This window comes from Tenrec ecaudatus, unplaced genomic scaffold, assembly GCF_050624435.1.
Source record: "Tenrec ecaudatus isolate mTenEca1 unplaced genomic scaffold, mTenEca1.hap1 Scaffold_710, whole genome shotgun sequence".
Taxonomy (NCBI): Eukaryota; Metazoa; Chordata; class Mammalia; order Afrosoricida; family Tenrecidae; genus Tenrec; species Tenrec ecaudatus.
Window position 1 is genome coordinate 312 of NW_027459604.1, and position 23,799 is coordinate 24,110.

The following is a 23,799-nucleotide window of genomic DNA, read 5'->3' on the forward strand; positions in this document are numbered from 1 at the left end:
TCGGGTCAACATTATTTTACTTCTCTCTTGGAGTTAATTACTTTCATTAAGTGCCCAGATGTCCTGAATTTTTAAGAACAACCCTGATCCCCTGCCTTTTTCTCTTTCCATTAAAGACCATTATTAAATACATAATGTCAATATATTTTTATCATTACCCTTGGTAAATCTTTTCCTGTCAAACCAAGCCAGTAGACCGTGCGTTTCCAAAATGGCAGCAGTGATGGATGTGGATACCCGAGCAGCACCACCGGTGGTGCGAGCAAGAACCGCTTCGAAGTAAAAAAGTGGAATGCAGTAGCCCTCTGGGTCTGGGATATTGTGATTGATAACTGTGCCATCTGTAGGAACCACATGATGGATCTCTTTAGAGAATGACAAGATAACCAGGCATTTGCCACGTCAGAAGAGTGTACTGTTATCTGGGAGTCTAAGCATGCTTTTTATTTCCACTGCCTCTCTCTCTGACTCAAAACATGGCAGGTGTGTCCATTGAACAACAGAGTGGGAATTCCAAAAGTATGATGTGTTAGTCTGGGTAGACTAGAGAAACACATCCAAGGAGACTCATATGTGTGTAAGAGAGAACTTTATATCAAAGAGCAATTGTACATTAAGAAAACATCCCAGCCCAGTCCAGATCAAGTTCATAAGTCCAATGTTACCCCATACGTCAATACTAGCCCATAAATTCCTCTTTAGATTCACACAGCCATGCAATGATGCTGAATAATGGGAGATCACAGGCCAGTGGCGGTAAGTCTTGTGGATCCAATAGTGGTGGAAGCATTAAGCGCTGGCATGGGCTCCACGTGCCTCCTCCAGCTCTGGGGCTCTGTCTCCTTCAGTGTAGCTCCATGTGGCTTGTCAGCAGTAAGATGAAGCAGAAAGAATGTGTCTGGCCTCCAGTGCACTATTTATTTCCTTCGGGCCTCTGAATGAGGTCATCAGGCTGTGACCTGGTTGACAGTATAGACTCCATCTCTTCGCAAGTTGACAGGAAGTTATGTAACTGCCACATATGGGCATTAGAAAAAATGAATTCTTCTATCAAGCTTAAATGTTTTATTATTCATTAAAAGACTTGCTAGAACCACGTCTTTGTTCCTTTGGCTTTTCAGTTTGTTGTGCTCATGCAACTGTATTATGTTCTGTGTCAAATAAAAGTCCAGTTGTGTTCTGAACAACAACAACAAAAAGAAAGCAAACCAGTGTCTCAATGTCAAAGCACCATTACCTGAACTCTTGGTATTCTCGTGTGTGTAGCAAAAGGAAAGCCACTGCTCAGACTCAAAAAAAAAAAAGTACTTGGTGCAATAGCTTATGGTCCTTCCAAACCTGAGAGTTTGAGTCTCATAATATCACATACTGGGAAGCTGACACATTTATTTGTATTTTGATCACTCGTTTGCTACTCTTGTTTCTTCCTGGCCTGTGTGGATATTATTTTTGTATTTCTTCTTCTTGGAGGTGGTAAGTTCCTAGGATGTTCATTTTCTTTTTAGTTGGCATTTAATACATATATCATTCCAAATTTCAATCACATTAAGTAGAATTGTACAATTGTTACCACAATCAGTTTCCAAGCATTCTTTTTCTATGGACTCCTTGACATCATCTCTTTTTTACCCCATATCTACCACTGTACTCCCTCCCCCCAAACTCCTTATCCTACATGCTCTCCCTCTAGGTTCATTGATCCTAGGTTTCAAGTACTGAAAAACAGAAACGCATATAACACAGCTTCAAGAAGGTGACCTCCATTGAATAACTCCTCTGAGATATACTCTAATATGAGCAAACAAAAACTGAAGAAAACAATATAAACTGAAAATTTTGGGAATCAGATCAGGTCCAGCCTGCATCAAAAGGGGTGGGTGTTGGGGGCGGGGCGGAGAACCTACTAACGAAGTTTTAACTGTTGAGGTCAGATTTATGCCTTTGGTTTTCTATCTCCTCTCTTCAAGCACCTTGTTTAGTGACCACTCTCCTCTCTTCCCTCAATTTTAGATAGGGGAGGTCTCTGGAGGCTTACTTCCTACGGAGTTCCACCAGTGGATCTTGGATTTCCACTATCTCCCATTGCCTGCTACACACAGGATTCTCGCAATTTAGGCTCTGATGCTTATCCCACCGTCAAGTTCGGATTATATGGATTCCATCCTAGGATGTTCTTCTGAGAACATTAGAAAGGCTTGTGAAAAAAGCATGTTTTTCTGGACAGCTTACTATTCTAAGGAAAATGCTGGCTGGCAGCAACTATAAAGGAAGGAATGATGTTGTGGAGCCAGCACTGAAGGAGCAAATGGAAATTCTCACAGGCAGGCGGTGCAGCAGTGGGCTGGGCTCTCGGAGCAGGATGTTGGCAGATGGTCTGTTCCGGTGGTGGGTTTGATGAGTCCAGGGAGAAATGTATTTTCTGTCACCAGCTTTCTTTTTCCCTCCCTGACAATGCCCTTCTTCTTACACACCCTGAAGGGGTCCTTGAATTAAAGAAGTCCTGTTTGTTTCATGACAGTCTTTTTGCTCTAGCTTATTTTAATATTGCCGGTAGACTTTTCTTTCTTCCCTTTTTAATGTGCACTGTTTTATTCTTGGGGTGTTTTTTTTTAGTATGTGTCCCAGTTATGAAGCCCAGAAGGGGCAGATGTATAGAGACAACAAATGATGTAATCGTTAAAGGGGATACAGGTGTGTCGAGGGGAATTGGGAAGCAAATCATGAATATGGGAGTGGGGAGATTGCACCAGAACTGATTGTGCTGATGTGTATACAACTCTTCTTTTAAACTATGACTGAACTATGAAAGTGTGTGCTAAGTGAATTATATCTCAATAAAACTATTGTGGGGGGGAGCCAGTTGCTGTCTATTGGATTGGGAGTCACGGTGGCCCACGGGTGTCAGACTGGACTGCGGTCCACAGGATCTCCGGTGGCAGGGGTTTCTGTTTGCATAGTCACTAAACTTTTCTTCTGAAACTCCTCTGGGTGGACTCAAATCTCCAGCCTTTTGGTAAATAGCCACGCACATAAATGATTTGTACCACCAAGGGATCCCTGTCTGGATACTAGAAAAAATCGATGCTTCCCCACTCACACAAACCCACTTTAGAGCCCTTCGTAGGGAGTCAGACGTGTTCTATCACGCACCCTTTGGGCAGCGCTTTACTCGTGGTCTCTCTCTCGGAAGGTATGGTTCTCCTGTCTACTTCTCCTTGAAGGGAGCTACTGACTTGGAAACTTTTCTCTCTTGCTTGGTATTTCCTATAAGCTGTAGTCACATTTCCTTAGAATTTCCCAAGCCATTCCTTATTGATACCTGTCATCCAATCATGCTTATTAACAATATCTTTTTACTTCAAAAGTCTCTTGTGGTATGATAGGTTATATCACCACCACACACACTGTCGGAAGCCCTGGATGTCACACGCACTCACTGCCATCGAGTGGATTTCAACTCATAGTGGCCCCATAAGACAGAGGAGAACGGCCCCTGTGGGTTTCCGAGAATGGAGTCGAAAGCCCCATCTTTGTCCTGTGTAGTTGTGCAAGTGTTTCTTACTGCTGTTTGCAGTCCAATTCATAACTCACCACACCAGCATAGTGCCATGCCTAATACGTTCACACATGAGAACTCGAACGTAACACCTTACTCCTATCTGCTGTGGTATCACTATTCTACCAGCAGTCAGATTTAACCAGCTTCCTGCTCTGCATAACCCCAAGGTCAATGTCCGCAGAAAACAAGTGAGGTGGCGCATGACCCTATGAAGCAAGACTTCTGTGTAGGGAGACAAAAGACACATGTGCACCGAAATATGCATCTGGTTTTGTTGCCCCGTCCCTACCTCATGAAAGTCTCTTTGCCTTCTCTTCAACTGGCTCTGCTCTGAAGCCATGGCCTGTTCGATCAGGCTTCCATGCCACCCCAGTCCCCATTTCTTTTTCCTAGCTTCCACTTTCAATTTTCATGAGAATTCAGCATCAATTTCTTCTCTGGCTGAGAGGTCCCAGCTACTCTTTGTAGATATAGAGAAGAAAGGATTTCAAAAGGAAGCAGAGAGCTGTTAAAAGCCTCTTTCTGTCCCAGACTCACCAGACATGCTCTGAATTTCAGAGGTACCTGCCTGCCTGTATCCTGGCCCCACATCCACAGATCCCACGCACCACTCTCTCTTCCTCTGTTGGTGGCTAAGATGTACTCCGAGGACATTTAGGTTTGGAAGATGATCTTCAGCTTCCAGAGCCCTAGATTGTTAGACTACTGGAGAACCTACTGTTTGCATAAAAAGTTAGGGCTTCAGGTTTAGAGGGTTTGGGGGTGTTTTTTTTCCCCCCTCAGCCTTTTATTGCATAAACAAAAGCAAAAACAGACTCTGAAAACTTCAAGCAGTGCATAAAGTTGAGCCACTATTACTAGCCTTCAGACCCAATTCACACCTAACAGAGAAGCAGCTTCTTGTGTTCTTTTTAATGCTTTCTGTTGGGTAAAAATGTTCATCCATGATAACGTAGACACATTCAAATCTCAGAGAGCTCATTTAAAGGGCTCCTCACCAAATTTCCCTCTTCCTTTCTCTCTCTCTCACAAGCTGTCCTACCGAAGCATGTGAGTGGTCCTAAGTGGTATGGTCGTCGGACCCAGCCTGAGTTGTGCTCACTGGAGACTGAAGTCAGGCATGCAGCAGATAAGCAAGGACAGAGCAGCCTGAGCAGCCAGCTCCACCGAGCAACATCTCTGCAAAGTGTGGAGGTGGGTCAGAATTTCCTTCTCCAACTTGAGTGCCTAATATCAGGTAAATATCTTAGTTCACATGGTTGTGAGAGAATGTAAGCAGAGAGAGTCTCATTCCCTGGAATTTTAAGTAGACAGGTGCTAGGGTTACCATTGGGGAATAAGATCTCATTTTAAATAAGATCTGGGTCTAGTTGTCTCCATGTGACCCTGGACAAAGAGTGCTCTCCTTCAGACATTGCAACAGCAGAAATGTTTTCATTTGTTTCTCACTCCTTTCTGACGCTAGTACTGTAGTGCTTCGAAACTGTAAGACAGGAAATACTTACTACTCCCCTGCCGCTTTGGGCGCTAGCTTCAGCTCCCTTCTCCCAGTTCATTAAGTTACTCACTTCAAGTACCTGGAGTGAATCCCAGACACCTGCTAAGGGCCAGGTCCTCACTGTACTCCATGTCAAGAAGCATATTCATGATGATGCATCACATGTCCTAAGTAAATCACATACTTGTTAGATCTGTATTCAAGGATTCCAGAATGTTACTGGTTCCTCCTTTATGTGCTGTCAGATTGAAAGACGAGACCATATCAAGAACCTATCTTTAGTAAGGTAACTTGGAGTCCTGAATTGATTTTAATCTTAAACATTTGTAAGGCAGGGGGAAACAAATAAGCACACGTTTAAATCCTAAATTTTCTTTCATGGATGCATGTGCTATGTTGGGCTACACCATAAACCCAGGACATTTGCTTTCTGTTCTCTTTACATTTGGATCTGAAGTATGGTGTGGGTTGAATTATCATTTCCTGGGCTAATGAGACTCTGTCTTCATCGGGGCTCTTCTGATTTTTGAGGCCTTTTTGGTACTCAAAACTGGGTATGGAAAGGGTATTTTTAGTTTTTCAGTGAGTGGAAGGCATTAGGGAAGTGGGACTGAATTTACTGGTGTTGCTCTGACTTGTCATTTAAATTCAAGGGTGTGAGAGCATTGGAGGGTCGGCCCTAGACCTCTGGTAGACAAGACACCTAAGCACTGTAGACCTCAGTTACCCCAGAGAGACAGTGGACAGGGTGTGAGCTGAAGGCGCTACCTTGTCCCTTTGTCGCATGCTGGACTCCATCGGTAGCACGATGCTTCTTTCTTTCATCGCTTCCGTAGACTCTTCCTGTTGTCTGCTCTCAGCTTTCAGTCCTCAAGATTGCTCCTGCTTAGAATGCTGAGTCTTGGTCCAACCCAAACCCAAACCCACTACCATTTAACCTACTTGGGTTCTTAGCAACCCCATCGTCCTTAGTAGAACAGCTTCAAAGGGTCTCCAAGGCTGGTGCGTTCAAACCAACTGACTTCCAGTTAGTAGCCTTGTGCTCAAGCACTATGTCACCAGGACTCCACCGATTCCATATGTGGGTATTCACTTGGTCACTACATACACCATAAGATTTTGGCAGAATCAGATGCTTCTGGGTGTCCTCGTCTTTTCTCTTGGTGTAAGGTAACCAAGACAGTTGACTGCATGTGCCCACTTAAAGTGCTGATGACTTAGGGGGTAGGAACACCAAGTATGATTTCACAAAGTACGACATGCTCCCTATTGCCACTTCTGGCATTCTCACTTTCAATAAGGAATTTATGATCCACGTGCTGCTGGTGTACAGATAGCATGTCCACTTCAGTTACACAAAAGAGCTTTCCAGTGCTACATGTTTGTTTGGTGTTCTGCAACTGCTTTTGATATTCTCCAAGGGATTTATGTATCCTTTCCATTTTTCCACAGAGTTTCAAGTCAGATGAAGAACCTGATGGTGCCAAAGAGCCTCAGAATGAGTTATTTGAGGCACAAGGTAAAACCATGACCTCATGCTTGGTACTTTGAAAGATCCAGGACCTGGATTGTCAGCAGTGTTGCTGTGACAAGAATAGTTTCCTGGAGAGTGCAGTGTGGGTAATCTCCCTGGACAGCCTGTTCTCCGGATATGCTTATATAGAGAGCGTTTCATCAAGAAAATAGCTCACACAGATGTAGAAGAAGGCAAATTCCAAGTTGAGCAAGTTCTAGGCCCATGATGCTGATGTTAGGGTGCAGGGTTATCATGACTGTCATAGCTTTGGGAGTTGATGGGCCCAAAAGGAGCTGAAAGACAAAGGTCTATGGCTACAGAGGGAAATGAATTCAAGGTTGGCAGATCAAGCCTGTGGCTAAAGAGACGAATAAGTCCAAGCTTGGTAAGTCAGGTGACAAGCTACTGATAACTCCCAAGGACAGCAAGCAATACAGGAGACCACTGACTCAAGTCTTAACCTGTGTACAACTGAATCTGGGCTAACCCCATTTACATATTTATTATTTTAAAATAGTTTTATTGGAAGATACAAGGAGTTACCAAAAATGGATTTTTTTCAAAGTTATGTATTTAAATTTTTTTACAAAACAACCATGTCACCGTCAAAGTACTCTCCATTACACTTCATACATTTGTCACACCTGTGATTCCATTCTTGGAAACATTTTTCAAACTCATCTGTTTGGAAGGCTGACAGTACCTCTCCAATTTTTTTCTTCATCTCTGCTTTTGTCTTCAAATCTCTGTTCTTTCATTTCCCTCTTCATTCAAAGAAACAAAAAGAAGTCACACAAAGTGAGGTCAGGTGAATAAGGTGTGTGGGGCAAAAGAGGCATGCTGGTTTTTACCAAAAACTGGCACACTGAGATGGCTGTGTGAGCAGGGGCATTGTCGTGGTGGCAGAACCAGTCCCCTGTCTGCCACAAATCAGACCATTTTCATCACACACTATTATGCAATCTTTTCGGATCCTCTAAATAGAAAGCTTGATTAACAGTCTTGCCTGGTGGAGCAAACTCCAAATGCATGATGAGTTGACGTTTTCGTTCATTCAGGAAGTTGACAAACATCCAGAATGAGGTTTGTCATCAATCAATATTTTACCTTTTTTGAAATGAGAAAAACACTTGAGTTTTTTCCCATAGCACTGCCCTTGTAAGCTGTTTTCAACATCACAACAGTTTCTGCAGTGTTTTTCCTTGAGTAGGAAACAAAATTTCACCACTGCACACTGTTTTCTTAAATTGGCCATCTCAAAAAGCAAGGTTTCAAGCAAAACTGCTTTTATGAAAAAATTCACCGTGACCAGAGAAAACCTTCCCAGTGCCACGGGGTGCACTAACTCAGAGCAAGTTGCTCGATGCATACTTAGCAGGAAACATGGGTACTATGAAAGCTCCACTCTGCCCCGCGCAATTCTGGTCTGGGGTTGGTGGTGGGGGGGGGTACTCCCTCATATTTCACCTATCATACAATTCAATTGTTCTATCCTATTAAGAACGTTTCTGCAGTTATCACCACAATGAATTTCAGCGCATTTTCTCATGAACTCGTTGTTAGTTCCTAATTTTCCACCAATCACTCCTACCATGCTCTACACAATTATCAAGCCGGTTACTACCTCTGTGAATCTACATAGCCTGGACTTTACATACAGAAAATCATTGAAAAGACAAACTGGAAAACAATGATTAGAACACAGAGAAAAACTTCATAGGAAAAAAAGCAAAATATTAAAAACTGAAACAACTTTAAAATGAGTCAAAAGGGAGATCAAATAGCAAGATATTAAAATGTAACCTAAGTACAACGGACTTAATCAACTTTGCAGTGTTCTGTCTCTAACAAGGCTCTTAATATCCCAGGACTTTGGTCCAAGAAGATTCCCCAGAGGCTTAATCCATCCAAGCGACCCTGCAATTGGATTTTTGGCTTTCACTGTCTTCCATAGCCTTCTGTAAACCACATGTCCAGAATTCAAGCTCTGATACTATTTTCTCCTGAGATTTGGATGTTATTTACAATCCTTGGATTATAAAGGCAGGTGTGTTTCCTCATGTGGGCTTAGTTGATGCTTCACTCACATAGCTACCTGTTTGAAGACGAGCTTTTAAAACCTCAGCCACTATTCTGTCTGATAGTCGGGCACCAACTGGTTTTTTTATCACATGCTGTTACAGCCCTCATATTAGCAGTGACCTCTTCATGAGGGCAAGCATTGAGCGGGGCCAGGCTAGGATGCATTGGGCTACAATTAAGTGCGAACCCCAAATCCATTCATATATCTATAGTTTATATGTCTCTGGTTAACTTCAGAGATTATTATGATTTTATGATAGAGAACTTTATAAATCATCCCCCTAGGGCATAAGGTAATGTCTTTTATTTAGCCAATTATATAGCATTTTAAAATGCTGAAGAAAAATTATTTAAGTATAGATAGGCTTCAGACTGTAAAATATGAATTAATGACATGTACATAACAAGACACTATTTATAAACAAGCAGTGGGATCAGTGATAAGACAAAATTTGCAGTAATTCACAGAAGCAGAATCATCCCTATCAGATGAATACATTTCATAAGAAAAAAGAAGGGCATTAAGTAGTAAATATATGGTAATCCCGGGCCACATTGAATGGGCATCATTAATAGAGCACCCTGAGAGCAAGAGAGCTGAACCACAGTCCAAAGACCACCAATTCCATAACCTTGGGATAGCAGTCATCTGCTTCTTCTCACACTAAGTCATATAAATATTAAGTCCAAGAAAGTCTGTCTGTTCCTTAAAACGGCTACAGGTGAGTGTGAACAGTTCGAGCAGTAGGACAGATGTGTGCCTTGAAAACACAGTTCAAGGTCCCAGTAGTCTACAGCGCATAGCCTGGTTCACCAAGGTCTGGATGGAAACTAGATGAATAGAAACCAAGTAGGAACATAATACCGGGCATTTTCTCCCATTGGATTCTTTACGAGTATTGTTCATTGTTTTTCTCCAGCCAGTTTAACCATTGATAGAAATGTAGTCGCCTTCTTCAAGACATACATTCCCCTGACCCCACCTCCCATCTTTTTTCTGTAACTGCCCTCAGGATTCTATCCTTTTTTTTCAAATTGGAGAATTTGGCTCTGATATTTCATGGTGGTTTTCTTTTAGCTTCTATCTCATTTTGGTTTTCTTAACTTTTTGAATAATTATGTACTCCTGTGTTGTTGGTCAAATTTTCTTTTATAGTTTGTCAAAACTATTTTCTTTGTATGTATTTTTGTTACTTCCTTTTCAGGGTTTTTAATGAGACATAGATTATTTCTCTTGATTCTTTTGTTGTTTTTTGGTGGTGGTTTTTCTTGTCAGTTATAGTCAGAGTGATCGTCTTTGAGCTCACTGATTTGATTTTCCTTTTCAGAAGGAAAATCTATACCTCAAGTCATTTACTGTGTTGCCTAATTCTGTTATCTCATTGTTTATATTCTTAGATTCCCTTTGATTTAAGATTTCTTCTATTGTTTTCCTGAGTATTCCCTACATGTCTAAATCATTCTTCGGAATCCTGTTTCTTATAGTTTCAGGGCCTCTTTTTCAGAATTCTCTATTGGATCTGGGCAATTTCCATTTGTTTACATTTGTTTTTCTTGATGTTTTGGGTTTTCTGTGGTTGATTGCTGTTTCCTCAGAATCCTAGTAGTAGTGCCAGTGATATGAACACTTAGTTGGCTTTGTCTAGTGATGTGGGAGAGGTCTAATAGAAGGTGGAAAATATGGTGAAATGAAGGAAAGGGGAGAGAGATGAGTAAGTGGTGAAAGTGTGGGGGAAGATACAATATTGTTTTTAGCTTACCATTTTCCTAGACAGTTTAAATGGCGTCTTCTTGGCATTTGGTTTTTCCTACCATTTTAGCCTTATTCCCCACCTCAGGGACCCAATGTGGATGTTCTGCTAGCTGCTGAGTATTCCAGTTATGTAAATCTGACTTACACAAAATGGATTCTGGAACTGGTTCATTTGCTACAGGGTGGGTTTGGAGAGCCACCAGCCCACCTGAAGATGAACTTGAAGTAAGAGACTCCGTTACAATATTGACCTCCATGTGCCCCCACACCAAATGGTGGGTCACAGTGATGTTTTAGGCCTTCTAGAATTGGTCTCAGTTAGAGCCAGTGTCCAATAATCCCTAAAAAAATCTAATTATTTCTTTTCCCACAGTGAACACTCACTCTTGTAAAATGCTGATGATCCATTTGAGGAAGGCTGACAAAAAAATAACAGAAAATTTTGTCATTATAGTGGGGGTCCTTCCACAGGGAAACATAGCCCCTGCTCTTTTTAATGGGTTATGGGTCTGTAAACTATCTCACCTCAGGGAATGATTGAACAATTATGACTCTTCTAATCATTTGAGTTTCACTGCTGTTCACTTGACCCAGATTTTTTTTTCTGCTTAGACAGATCAAGTAAATATTCATTAGGTTTCCTATGTTTTTCACTCCCAAGGACTTCCTGCCTGAGTAGACAATACCATGAGTCCATGACAGTCAAGCTGTTCTGATTCCCACTTTGACTCAGCTGTCCATTACAGTAGCCACATCCACCTGTCTCTGTCAATTAAGTGCTGCCATTTGGCCCCTACTTCCCTGCAACCCAATCAGCCCAAGTGTAGTTAGGTGTCACTATTCCAATAAGTCCATTTCCACAGTGAAATGTGACTTACATAAAATAGCAATCTTCAGAGATGCTGGGACTACATTTGCAATTGGGCTCCCTCCTCTTGCAGTAAAGGTGTGAGTTCTACTCCATGTGCGTCTGTAGACCCATCCTGATTAATCCATTATAGCATGCCCAACTCCTTAATCTTGTGGATACCTTCTGCTACAATATACTTTGACTGGACTTGTCATTGAGCATGATTTATTTATGCCATCATACAACCCACGAATCAGCTTCACTGAATCAACCAAAAAGTGTCTTAGATTGAAACATTAAATTTATATTCTGCACTTAGTGGGCCCATATCAGTAAACTAAGACTGATCCAACTTTATGTTCTACACACCATTATTAGCCATTCTTATATCTATATTCTCTACGTTTCTGGAAATTCTTTTGGAGTATAGTGTACCTCTGCCTGGGTCACCATGTATATGTCATCTTTTAGAGCTTGCTGGAACATAAGTCTAGTCTTAGGTCTAGAAGCAATAATGGGTGGTGAATTCATTAACTGGAAACATTTATCAGTATCTTTTAAAGCATCTCCTCAAGCAAGGCTCCAGTAAATGCCCAGGATTCATATCAGCATGCACTATTGAGTTAATCTTTTCATGTGGTGGGAAGGGATAATAGTTTTTTTTACTGATCATGAATTAAGATGGAGCAATCTCTTCAGATGGAAACAATCTGCTCTTAGCTAAAGTAACATTATGGAAATTGGGGGCTCAATCCACCCGTCTTCTTAATTATCTGCCTGTATCTCCCCATCCCAAGGCGTAAGAGTCCGTTTTGTTCCCAATCAATATTCTCAATTTAACAGCATTTGAGGTTGAGAATTGAGTTGGTACTATAATTCATCATTCTTAGGATATTACTCTTGAGTTTATTTTTTCAGTAATATCACCTCTGTTACCACAAAAAGAAAACCTTTTTTTTAAAGAATAAATGTAAACTTTGAAGTCTTTTATGCATTTTTTGATCTTTGACTCTGAAGTCCTGAGTTCGTGTCTTTCCTTCTACCAATTTATCTTTTGTAAGTAGGATAAATAATCAGCTTCTCCATACTGCTTACCCCGAAACAATTGCAGAAGAATATCAAACATGCTATCACTTAGAGCATCAATTTCCACCAATTCCTGATGTGCGGGTGGTGATACACTGCGTGCATCGAGTAGTGACTGTCAGACAGGGTAGAACTGCCCTCTGTGGATTTCTGAGACTAGTTATGGGAGTAGAAAGCTTCATCTTTCTCTTCCTGGTGGTTTTGAACTGCTGACACTGAGGTGAGCCCAATGCGTAACCACTACAGCACACCGCACACCACGATTTCACAGTGCCCTTTATACGCATGGGGGCAGTTATTAGTACCTTCAAACCTGATCAGACTTGGGAACCAATTGAGAAAATTGATCTGTACAACTTTGTTTCTCTAGAATCACTCTTGGAACCAAATGTTTTACACCGGGTTCTCCAGAGAAGCAAAAATTGTGGTGTGTGTTTGTGTGTGTGTGTGTGTGTGTGTGTGTGTGTGTGTGTGTGTGTGTGTGTGTGTACTGCTATACTGAACCCAGATCTGGATTCTCTCCTCTGGAACACCAGTTTCCTGTGAGCTCTTTTCCTATAGTTACACCAGAGTAGGGTTTTTGTGCTTGGTGAAGTATAGGGTAAACAGAAAAGATGACTCGCATTGAGATTAATTGACACAGTGGCTGTAAAATGAGTTTTAGGATGGTGCAGGACCAGGCAGTGTTTCCTTATGTTGTACAAAGTGTCACTATGAGTCAAAACTGACTTGATGACATTTAGCAATGTAATCTATATGTGTTTTTTATTTATTTTCTTTTTTAATGTCAGTGATTGTTTATTTATTTACTTATTTGTTTTAAAAGATCATTTTATTAGGGGCTCACACAACTCCAATCACAATCCATACATACATCAATTGTGTAAAGCACATTTGTACATTCAATGCCCTCATCATTCTCAAAACATTTGCTCTCCACCCAAGCCCCTGGCATCAGGTCCTCATTTTTAACCCTCTCTCCCCCCTCCCCCCTCCCTCATGAACCTTTGATAATTTATAAGTTATTATTTTCTCATATCTTGGTCTGTCCCACATCTCCCTACCCCCACTTTTCTGTTGTATGTCCCCCAGGGAGGAGGTCACATGTAGATCCTTGAAATCAGTTCCCCCTTTCTAACCCACTCTCTCTCTATGCTCCCAGCAGCGCCACTCACACCACTGGTCCTGAGGGGATCATCTGCCCTGGATTCCATGTGTTTCCAGTTCCCATCTGTACCAGTGTACCTCCTCTGGTCTAGTCAGGCTTGCAAGGTAGGATTCAGATCTTGACAGTGGGGTGGGGGGAGGAAGCATTTAGGAACTAGAGGAAAGTTGTATTTTTTCACGTTGCTACATCGCACCCTGACTGTTTCGTCTCCTCCCCAAGACCCTTCTGTAAGGGTATGTCCAGTGACCTACAAATGGGCTTTGGGTCTCCACTCCGCACTCCCCTGCTCATTCACTATGGTAAGATTTTTGTTCTGATAATGCCTTAAACCTGATCCCTTGAAACTTTGTAATCGCACAGGCTGGTGTGCTTCTTCCATGTGGGCTTTATTGCTTCTGAACCAGATGGCCGCTTGTTTACCTTCAAACCTTTTAGACCCCAGATGCTATATTTTTTGATAGCCAGACACCATCAGCTTTCTTCACCACATTTGGTTGTTCACCCTTTTTGTCTTCAACGGTTGTGTCGGGAAGGTGAGCATCATAAAATGCCAATTTAAAAGAAGAAAGTATTCTTACATTGAGGGAGTACTTGAGTGGAGTCCCAATGTCCTTCTACTACCTTAATACTAAACCTATAAATACATGCACATAGATCTCATGTACAAATATATTTGCATATGTACATGTCTTTATCTAGACCTCTATGAAAACCCTTTGCCTCCCAGCTCTTTCCTCTATTTCCTTTGACTTCCCTCCTGTCCCACTCTCATGCTCAGTCCCCACCAGTGTTTCGGCAATTCCTCTTAGTCACATTACCCTTGATCATGCCCAACCAGGCCTCCTACACCCTCCTCACCAGCAATTTGGATCCCTTGTTGTTCCCTTGTCCCTGGGTTTGTTAACACCACTTCCTTACCTCCCCCTCTCCCATGTCCCACGGAACTATTGGTCCCGTTGTTTTCTCCTATTGTTCATCCAGCCTATCTTATTTAGACAGACCTGTGGAGATAATAACATGCACAAAAACAAGACAGAGCAAAACCAAGCAACAATATACAACAAAATAACAACATACTAATGAGAAAAAACAAAACACAACAAGAAAGAAAACTTGTAATTAGTTCAAGGATTGTTTGTTGGTCTTTAAAAGTGTTTTCCAGTCCAGTCTGTTGGGGCATCATGCCCTGGCCCCAAAGTCTACCTTCAGCATTCACTGGGGACCTCGCCGCTCTATTCCCTTGCTGTTCTGTTACACCCCTTAATTATTTTGCCTTGATGTGGTGGGATCCGATTGGGTGCAATACCCACACTGTGTCTCTGGTGTTGTCCTCTGTAGAGATATGGGTCAGTGAGGGACGTCATGTCTCATAGTGGGGCTGGCCATGTGATCCTCTCTGTCGACTGACTGCTCTAATTGGGAATATCAACCTCATGGCCTGGTGGTCCATGATGTGCTCTACTCTCTCCTCCTCCCCCTTCATATGCTCCCATATGCTCTGATCAGATATGTCCCTTTTCCAGAGCTGTAGATTCAGTGCTGTCCGTTGAAATAAATTCTTCTGAGGGGAGGGGCAGGTGTCCATTTGGTTGGTGTTGGGGCCAGCCCCCCAGACCTCTCCACTGATTCACTACTCCGCACCGGCATGTTGCATTCACATCTTAGAGCACCGGGTTGAAATCTGGTCCCTCTTTCCCTATGGAGACAAAAATAGTACCCTCCCATTGGGTGGGTTAGTGTCCTGTGCCCCCGCTACCCTTTTCTTTATTATTATTTTTTTTCTTACCCCACCTCCGTTTTAGTTGTGTACCATGTGTACCCCTGTGTTTGGTCTGGTCCCTGCCATATTATGTGGTCCTTGCCCCAGGAATGTTTGTATACCGTAGCTTTTTCCCTATGCCTCTTTTGCCTTTTTTTTTAAAGATTACCTCAGCAGCCTTTGAAGTCTTTCCATATTTAAGTCAGTGCTATCTGAGGTCTGTTTTCTTTTTGCCCTCTGGGTGAGGTTGTTCTATGTGGTGGGCTCTTATTTATGCTTGGTGGGTGTTGTTCTTCTGCCCATACTGGGTTTGCAAGGATCTTTTGTAGGCTGGATTTCTTCTAACATATTCTTTGAGTTTTTCCTTGTCTGGGAAGACTCTTACTTCTCCATCTATATTGATAGATAATTTGACTGGGTAAGGTATTCTTGAGTTTGCATTGTTTTCCTTCAATTTTGGGAATATGTTATTCCACTCTCTCCTCTTCTTCATAGATTCTGCTGATAGGTCTGAGCATATTCTTATTTGGGAACCTTTGTATGTGATTGCTTGCTTGTTTTTCCCTAGCCGCACTCATGATTTTCTCCTTTTCCTCTAAATTGCATAATTTAATTCTTTTGTGCCTTGGTGACTTCTTCTTGTGATACAGTCTTGCTGGGGTTCTTTCAGCCTCCTAAATGGTTGCCTGGTTCTCATTCACTAAGCTGGGGAAGCTTTCCTCCAAGAATTCTCTCACTATTGTTGCATATGACTTCTTTGTTGTCTTCCTCCGGTAAGCCAATAGTTCTCATGTTGTTCCGCTTCATAACATCAGACATCACTCTTAAGTTTTCTTCAACTTCTCTGATGATCTTATTAGATTTTTGTTTGCATTTGTTAAAGTCTGCCTGGCTGCCCTCCAAGTCACTGATGCAGTTCTCTGATTCCTCCAGTCGATTCTTGAGTTACGTGAGTCTGCTACTGGTTTTTGTTATCTCCTCCCTAAGTTCCTGTATTTCTCTTTTATTTATGGCTTTTACCTCTTCTATCATTTCATCCTTTTTCTGTATTGTTGCCCCATATCCTCTATGAATCCAAGTAGCATTCTGAAAATTCCTTTCTGTGACTGTTCAATGTCTCCTTCCTCTATGCATGTCATTATGTTCAGGCCATCTTCAGGCATTGCCTTTTGTTTTTCCCGTTGTTTCGTTGAGGTCGTTTGGGCTGATGGCTGTTTGCCTTGTGTTGGTTTAGATGAGCCAGGTGCCATTTTCCTGTGAGTTGTATAGCACTGGCTCTCTCTGGGAGACTTGCAGGAGAACTTCTTCGAACTGCCTATAGCTTATTTCACTATGGAATTAACCTACCACTTTATCCTCCTATAGCTTCCCTCTCAGGGAAGTGACCCAGAAGGCTGGTGGGTTGCCTGCTTTGGTGTTGCTGAGGTTGGGCAGAGGTTCCTACAACAGCTTGAAAGGTTGAGGAGTGTTGGCTGAGCTACCTTAGGACTCCAGGCACACATGTAGGAATTCCCCTGTTAGATGTTTTAGCAGAGTATCCCCTGGTGGAGGTTGGCAGGCCCTTTCCCAGCCTCCCTAGCTACACAGGGTGGAGTTCACCTAGCTGGGTGTGGCCCAGGCATACATGCCCTAGGCTAAGGGGAGTGGTCTGGAGAGACCAAGAAAGAGAAAGAGGAGGGAAAAAAATCAAGCCCGCTGAGCCTGTGGGGGGCAGGGGAGGGGAGGATATAGTGAAGACATGGAAACAAAGTAACAAATGTAGCTGAGTCCCGATCCCCCGCCAGTGGAGCTGCAAGGGTTTAGTCCCTGCTCTGAGGCGGCAGCAGCAAGCTGTGGCTGTGTTGAGAAAAGGCCCCTGTGCAGCCCTCCAAGACTGAGGGGGCACAGAGAGGAGCTGCAAGGGTCCAGTCCTTGCCCCGAGGTGGGTGGTGGCAAACTGTGGCTGTGTTGAGACCAAGCCGCTGTACAGGCTCCAAATGGTCCCAGGCTCCAGCAGAGACAGTGGCAGGGCCAAGGTCAAATCCAGCCGTCCTCCACTGAGGTAAGCCAAAAGCCCCCAGCCCCTCAAAACCATGTGGGTCTGAGCCTACTTATCATTATGATGCTCCTCCTGCATTCCAGCAGTGTTGAAATTCCCTCTAAGCAACTCTCCTGGGCTGAAATCTGCAGAGTTCCTCTGGTATGTATTACTCCATCGCCATCTTGCCGGAAATCTCTGTTGTTGCTTTTTTTTTTTAATCTCCCCCCCTCCCCAATCTTCTCTTAGGAGCTAATACAGACATCATACCATTTCATAGTTCAATCTCATTAAACAGCATTGTGGTATTGTGACCAAAATCCACTTCAGAGTCTTTTCTTCCTCCTTGATATCAGTTCCCCCTACTAATGCACCCCACCCACCACTTCCCCCACTGCACCCCCAGGAACCCTTATTCTAATTGTTGTTTCTCTAGCTTCATTTATCCTGTGTTTCATATACCAAAAAACATTGAAAAACACATAAAAAGCGCCAAGAAGGCTACCCACAATGACAAAATACAACAGATATAAAACCCAATATTAAAAAAAACCACAGAAAATATTAAAAACCAAATCAAGGTCAAATGTATCAAGTGGCAAAGTTTTAACCAATCAGGTCAGGTTTATCATTTTAATCTACAACAGTCATCTCTCCAATATTCTCTGTCTGATAACCAGCTTATTCTCATCTCTCAATTATGGTCAGAAGGAAATCACCAAAGGCTTATTTCCTATGTAGATCCTGCAAATATATTTTGGCCTTCTGATGTCATCCATTGCCTTCTACACACCAGAATCTCACAATATAAGCTCTGATAGTATTCCATCCTTAATATCTGGATTATATAATTTATAATCCTTAGGTCATAGATGTTGGTGTGCTTCTTCCATGTGGGCTTAGTTGACATATCACTTAAATTGCTGCTTATTTGAAAACAACCCTTTAAGAACCAGATGATGATAGCCTGGCACTATCTAATTTCTTCCCTGCACTTTGCTATGCAACCGTATCTTCTGTGTTTCATTTGTGAAGGTGAGTAATGAGTAGGGCCATGTCATCAGAAATAATTGTTCTTAGCCTGGAGCTAAAATTAAGTGCGAGCCCCAAATCCATTCCCAGATCTATGTTTTTAATTTGCCTCTGGCTCACCTTAGAGATATCCTTGTTAGTTTATGGTAGCAAATGATATCAATCTTCTCCATGTATCATAGGACCTTTTGTTTATAGTGTCATTAATTAAGCTATGGTACTAATTTTTTGAACACTAGTGAGAAAGGGAGATTAAATAAGGGTAGGCTAACTATATCTCAATATCTAGATTATTCATTTTTATAGAATAAATCCTTACCTGACTGGATGCTATTTACTTAAAGAAGTAGAGTTGGTTATCAGGCAAAACTTGCAATAATATTCACTGATAATGCCATTCAGGTCTGCCAGAATAAAACATATCTTAATACAGCAAGTAAGGCATTAAAGTATTAAGTCAATGTTGGTCTACCTACTGAGCTAGGTGTTTATATAAATGCATGTATGTGATCATGAGGTGTCAATAGGATCAGGTATCAGGCATCAAAGAACAAAATATCATATTGTGAATGAGGAGGAGGAGTGAGGAGGACACAAAGCCCATATGTAGGCAACTGAACATCCCCTTACAGAATGGCCACAGGGAGGAGATGAGTCAGTCAGGGTGCAGTATAGCAATGATGAAACATGCAACTTTCCTCTAGTTCTTTAGGCTTCCCTCCCCCACCCCCATCATGATCCCTTGTACAAATCCAGCTAGACCAGAGGATGTACACTGGTACAGATAGAAACTGGAAACACTGGGAATCTAGGACAGATGAACTCCACAGGACCAATAATGAGAGTAGTGATACCAGGAGGGTAAGTGGAAGGTAGGGTAGAAAGGGGGAACTGATCTCAAGGTACATATAACCCCGTCCCTGGGGAGTGAACAACAGAAAAGTGGGTGGAAGAGACATTGGACAGTGTAACACATGACAAAATAATAATAATTTATAAATTATTAAGAGTTCTTGAGGGAGGATGGGTGGGGAGGGAGGGGACAAAATAAGCTGACACCAAGGGCTCAAGTAGAAAGCAAATGCTTTGAGAATAATGATGGCAACAAATGTATAAATGTGCATGACACAATGGATGCATGACACAATGGATTGTGATAAGAGTTGTACGAACCCCCAGTAAAATTATTTTTAAAAATTAAAATAAATGCAAGTATTTGATTGTATGTGTGTAATAAAACACATAGACACAAGTATGGATATTTCTTATATATAACCCAATAACTCATTATTAAGATTTGGGGTTTTCAGGGACAAGGGAATAACACATGATCTAAAATCGATGGTAAGGAGGCTGTAGAATGCCTGGTGGGTTGATCAAGTGCAATGTAGTCAAGAAGAATTACTGAAAGCCAAATGAAGGTCAAACATGATAGTGGGACAAGAGGAAAGTAAAAGGAAATAGAGGAAATAACTGAGGCAAAAGATATTTTAGATGCATAAATACAGGCATGTACATGTGTAAATATATTTATATATAACAATAGGGACATAGATCTATGTGCATATATTTATATGTTAAATAATAAGGTAGCAGACGGACATTACTCAACATGGCTCAAGTCCTCCCTCAATGCAAGAACACTTTGTTCTAATAACCTGGCATTCTGTGATGCTCAGCATCCCGACAACAATCGCTGAAGACAAAATGGGTGCATATGCTAATGTGGTGAAGAAAGCTGATGGTGCCCAGCTATTAAAATATATTAGTGCCTAGAGTCTTAAAGACTTGAAGATAAAAAAGCGGCCATCTAGCTGGGAAGCGAAAAAAGTCCACATGGAAGAAGCACACCAGCCTGTGTGATCATGAGATGTAGACAGTATCAGGTATCCAGCATCAGAAAGGCCCAAACAAACAATCATATTGATTCAAACACTGGGGTAGGGATGGGAGACCCAAAGCCCATCTGTAGACAATTGGACATTCCCTCACCATAGATTCACAAGGAAGGAACAAGCCAGCAAGGGTGCAGTATAGCACTGATAAAACATGCAACATTCCTGTAGTTCTTTAATGCTTCCCTCCCCCAGCCCCACTATCATGACCCCAGTTCTACCTACAAATCTGGCTAGAACAATAATGAGAGTAGCGATACCAGGAGGGTTGGGGACAGTAGAGGGAGAAAGGGGGAACTGATCCAAATGATCAATGTAAACACACACACACACACACACCCTAGGGTGAGGAACAACAGAAATTAGTGAAGGGAGACAGCAGACAGTGTAAGATATGAAAATAGCAATAATTTATCATTTGTCAAGGGTTTATGAGGATAGGAGGGTGGAAGAGGGAGGGGGAAAAAAAGGAGGATCTGATACCGAGGGCTCAAGTAGAAAGAAACTGTTTTGAAAAGGATGAAGACAACATATGTGCTAAAATGTGCTTGAACTAATGGTTGTATGGATTGTTGCAAGAGTTGTAAAAGCCCCCAATAGAATGATAAATAAATTTTAGATTTGAAGGATTAAAGCCATAGTCTTTTGGGACATCTCATTCATTCAGTATAATTTAGTTTATGAAGTTATGTTCTACTTTTTAGTTTGTTGAATTTTTTCTGGAGTTTCAAAAGCTTATGACTGGTCACCTAAGGTACAACTTAGAGTTCTACTTAAAGTGAACCAAAGAGTAAGATGGAAACTAAAGACCCGAAGAAGAATCCAATCCAAAAATCACATCCACATTTACCTGAGACCAGAAGAACTAGATGGCTACCATTACCTAATTAGTACCATTGTAGATGGCTCCTGATAATAAAACCATAAATTCCTATTATATAAAAACAATAAAAGATAGATCTGATCTGGAAGACTTAACATTATTGATATGAAATAATCTTTAAACCTTGAACCAAAACTCACCCTGAAGTCTCTTTATAGCTAAATAACACATTAGCCCCCAAACTAATAAATACCACCCATAAGTACTGTGTCTTTTTAAAGAGATCACCCATATGTGACCCTGATAGACATTGAAGCCAGATTTAAATGAGGATGTGGAACAAGGGATACCATTGCTGATGTCAGTGGATCTTGGCTGAAAGCAGAGTACACCAGAGGTTGCTTGTGTTTTATTCAGTAGGCTAAACTATCTCATGTGTGAATCATAACAGTTTGGATAGCCATGAGAAGAATGGGAATTCCAGACCACTTCATTGTGCTCATGTAAAACTTGTGCATGGACCATGAGACAGTTGTGGGTACAAACAAGGGTATCCTACTCAGTTTAAAATCAGGAAAGGTGTGCATCAGGGCTGTGTCCTCTCACCACACTTCTTCACTCTGTGTGCTGAGCACATCATCAGAAAAGCTGCATTTCATGAAGAAGAATGGCAATGATTAGAAAAACATAATAACAATTTGTGATGTGCAGATGACATGATCTTACTTGATGAAAATCAGGAGGACTTGAAGTAATTTCTGATGAAGATCGAGGATTAAAGCCTTTAGTATAGATTACATCCCAATATAAAATAGATCAGAATCCCCACAACTGGACCAATAGGTAACTTGATAAATCGAGTAGAGATTGAAGTTATCAAGGATTTCGCCTTGCTTGGATCTGCAATCAGTGCTCATGAAAGCAGCAGTCAGGAGATTAAATGATGTGATACATTAGATAAATATGCACAAGATCTCTTTAAACTGTTAAAAAGTAAGGATGTTACTTTGAGGACTAATGTGTGCCTGACCCAAGCCATGATACCATTTTGACTGTATCATTTCAGTTCCCTCATGAACCTTTTCACTTCCCTTGCGTACACATGGAAATTGGATATTGAATAAGGAAGACTGAAGAATAATTTATGCATTTGAGCTATGGTGCTAGCAAAGGATATTGAAAGTGCCACAAACTACAAAAAACAAATCTGTCTTGGAAGAAGTAGAGCAGGGAAGCTCATTAGAGGCAAGGATGCCAAGACTTCATCTTCTTTCCCTGTGCATGTTATCACGAGAGACCAGTAACTATGAAAAGAGGAAGCCCTCGGAAAGATGAATTGACACAGTGGCTGCAACAAGGGCCTTGAACATATGAACAATTGTGAGCATGGCACAGGGCCAGGCAGTGTTTCGTTGTGTTGTACTTAGGGTCACTATGAGTTGGAAATGACTCAGTAGCACTGAACAACAACTAAAATAAGTTTAGAGTCTTTCTACCTAATATATATATGTCCATCATGTCCTGTCGTGTATCTATCCATCCCTCTATCCAGTTGTTCCTCCTTAATTTAGAAAACCTTACTGGTGTTGGTACACTTCTCCTAAATTCTTCAAGTGGTACCACGTTTAACTATCTTCCCTTTATTTCAGGCCAACTTCAAGTCTGGAGCCCTCTGGAGCTCAGCAGCCCCTCCTTTCATACCCCTGAGATCCAAGCCCAGATAATCTGGGAAGAGCTTGGCGTTGGCAGCAGTGGTTTCCTCAGTATGCAAGAGCTGACTCTGGTCTGTCAAACCATTGGGCTACAAGACCTTGAGAAAGAGGTGAGAGAAAGCCTGAGACTGACCTGTCTCAACCACTTTTCTTTGAAATGTTTGGTCTGAAAACTCTCACCCTCTTTTAGACTATGATTCAGACATATCAATTTCTCATTAAAACTCTTGACTGGCTTCAAAACTCCTGTCAAAGAATATGTCTCAGACCCCCCCCCATTGTGATAAACTCTCACCACTGTAGGGCAGTTGTGCCAGGCACTCTTAGACACAGTCACTCAAGATCACCGTTCCCTGCCTGCCAGGCTGATTGTACTACGGCCAAGTAAGGCCTCTTTAGAACCTGTCTGTAGTCTCATCAGATGGGAATAGAGGTGGAGTGTTATATTGCAGTCCTCACTCTTCATTAAAGCGCTCTTGGCCTAGCTGCTGTTATCCTGTGACCCACTGGAGCCAGGCTGGTTTTTGTGGGTACATCTTCCACCAACATACTGCAAGTTCCCAGCCACAGCAGATAGGAAATAAGTTATTTATGGAGTTCAGGCAGTTTGAATGACTCAGCTACTGATTATGGAACTAAAACAGACATGGTAGTATAGATTTCCCTTGAGACTGATAAGGAAAAATATTTTGGAAATACAGCCAGTTGGGACCTAGACAATTTTGAATGTGGATGAAGATGAGCAAGCTGCCCTTGTTGAATGCTTGATCCAAAAGTTTGGAGAAGCAGGAGGCCCAATGGTGACATCTGGGTTGAGCTGCCTGTTTGTGGAACCTCTGCATCAAGCAAAACATGTGTTCTGATCCAGGTGTATGACTTTTGTTTAGGAAATGGAAGATTTGTTTAACAAATTGGATCAAGATGGAGATGGCAGAGTAAGTCTTGAGGAATTCCAGCTTAGCCTGTTCAGTCATAGACCCAATTCACTTCCGAAATCTTCTACTCCCATCGAACTGAGTGATCCTTGGACTCATTGCCAGGTAAAATAG

At 41.8% G+C, this 23,799-nt stretch overlaps 1 pseudogene; it reads left to right on the forward strand.

Moving 5' to 3' along the window:
- Positions 1-211: 211 nt before the first annotated feature.
- On the forward strand, positions 212-23,799 carry LOC142436858 (ninein-like protein; annotated as a pseudogene).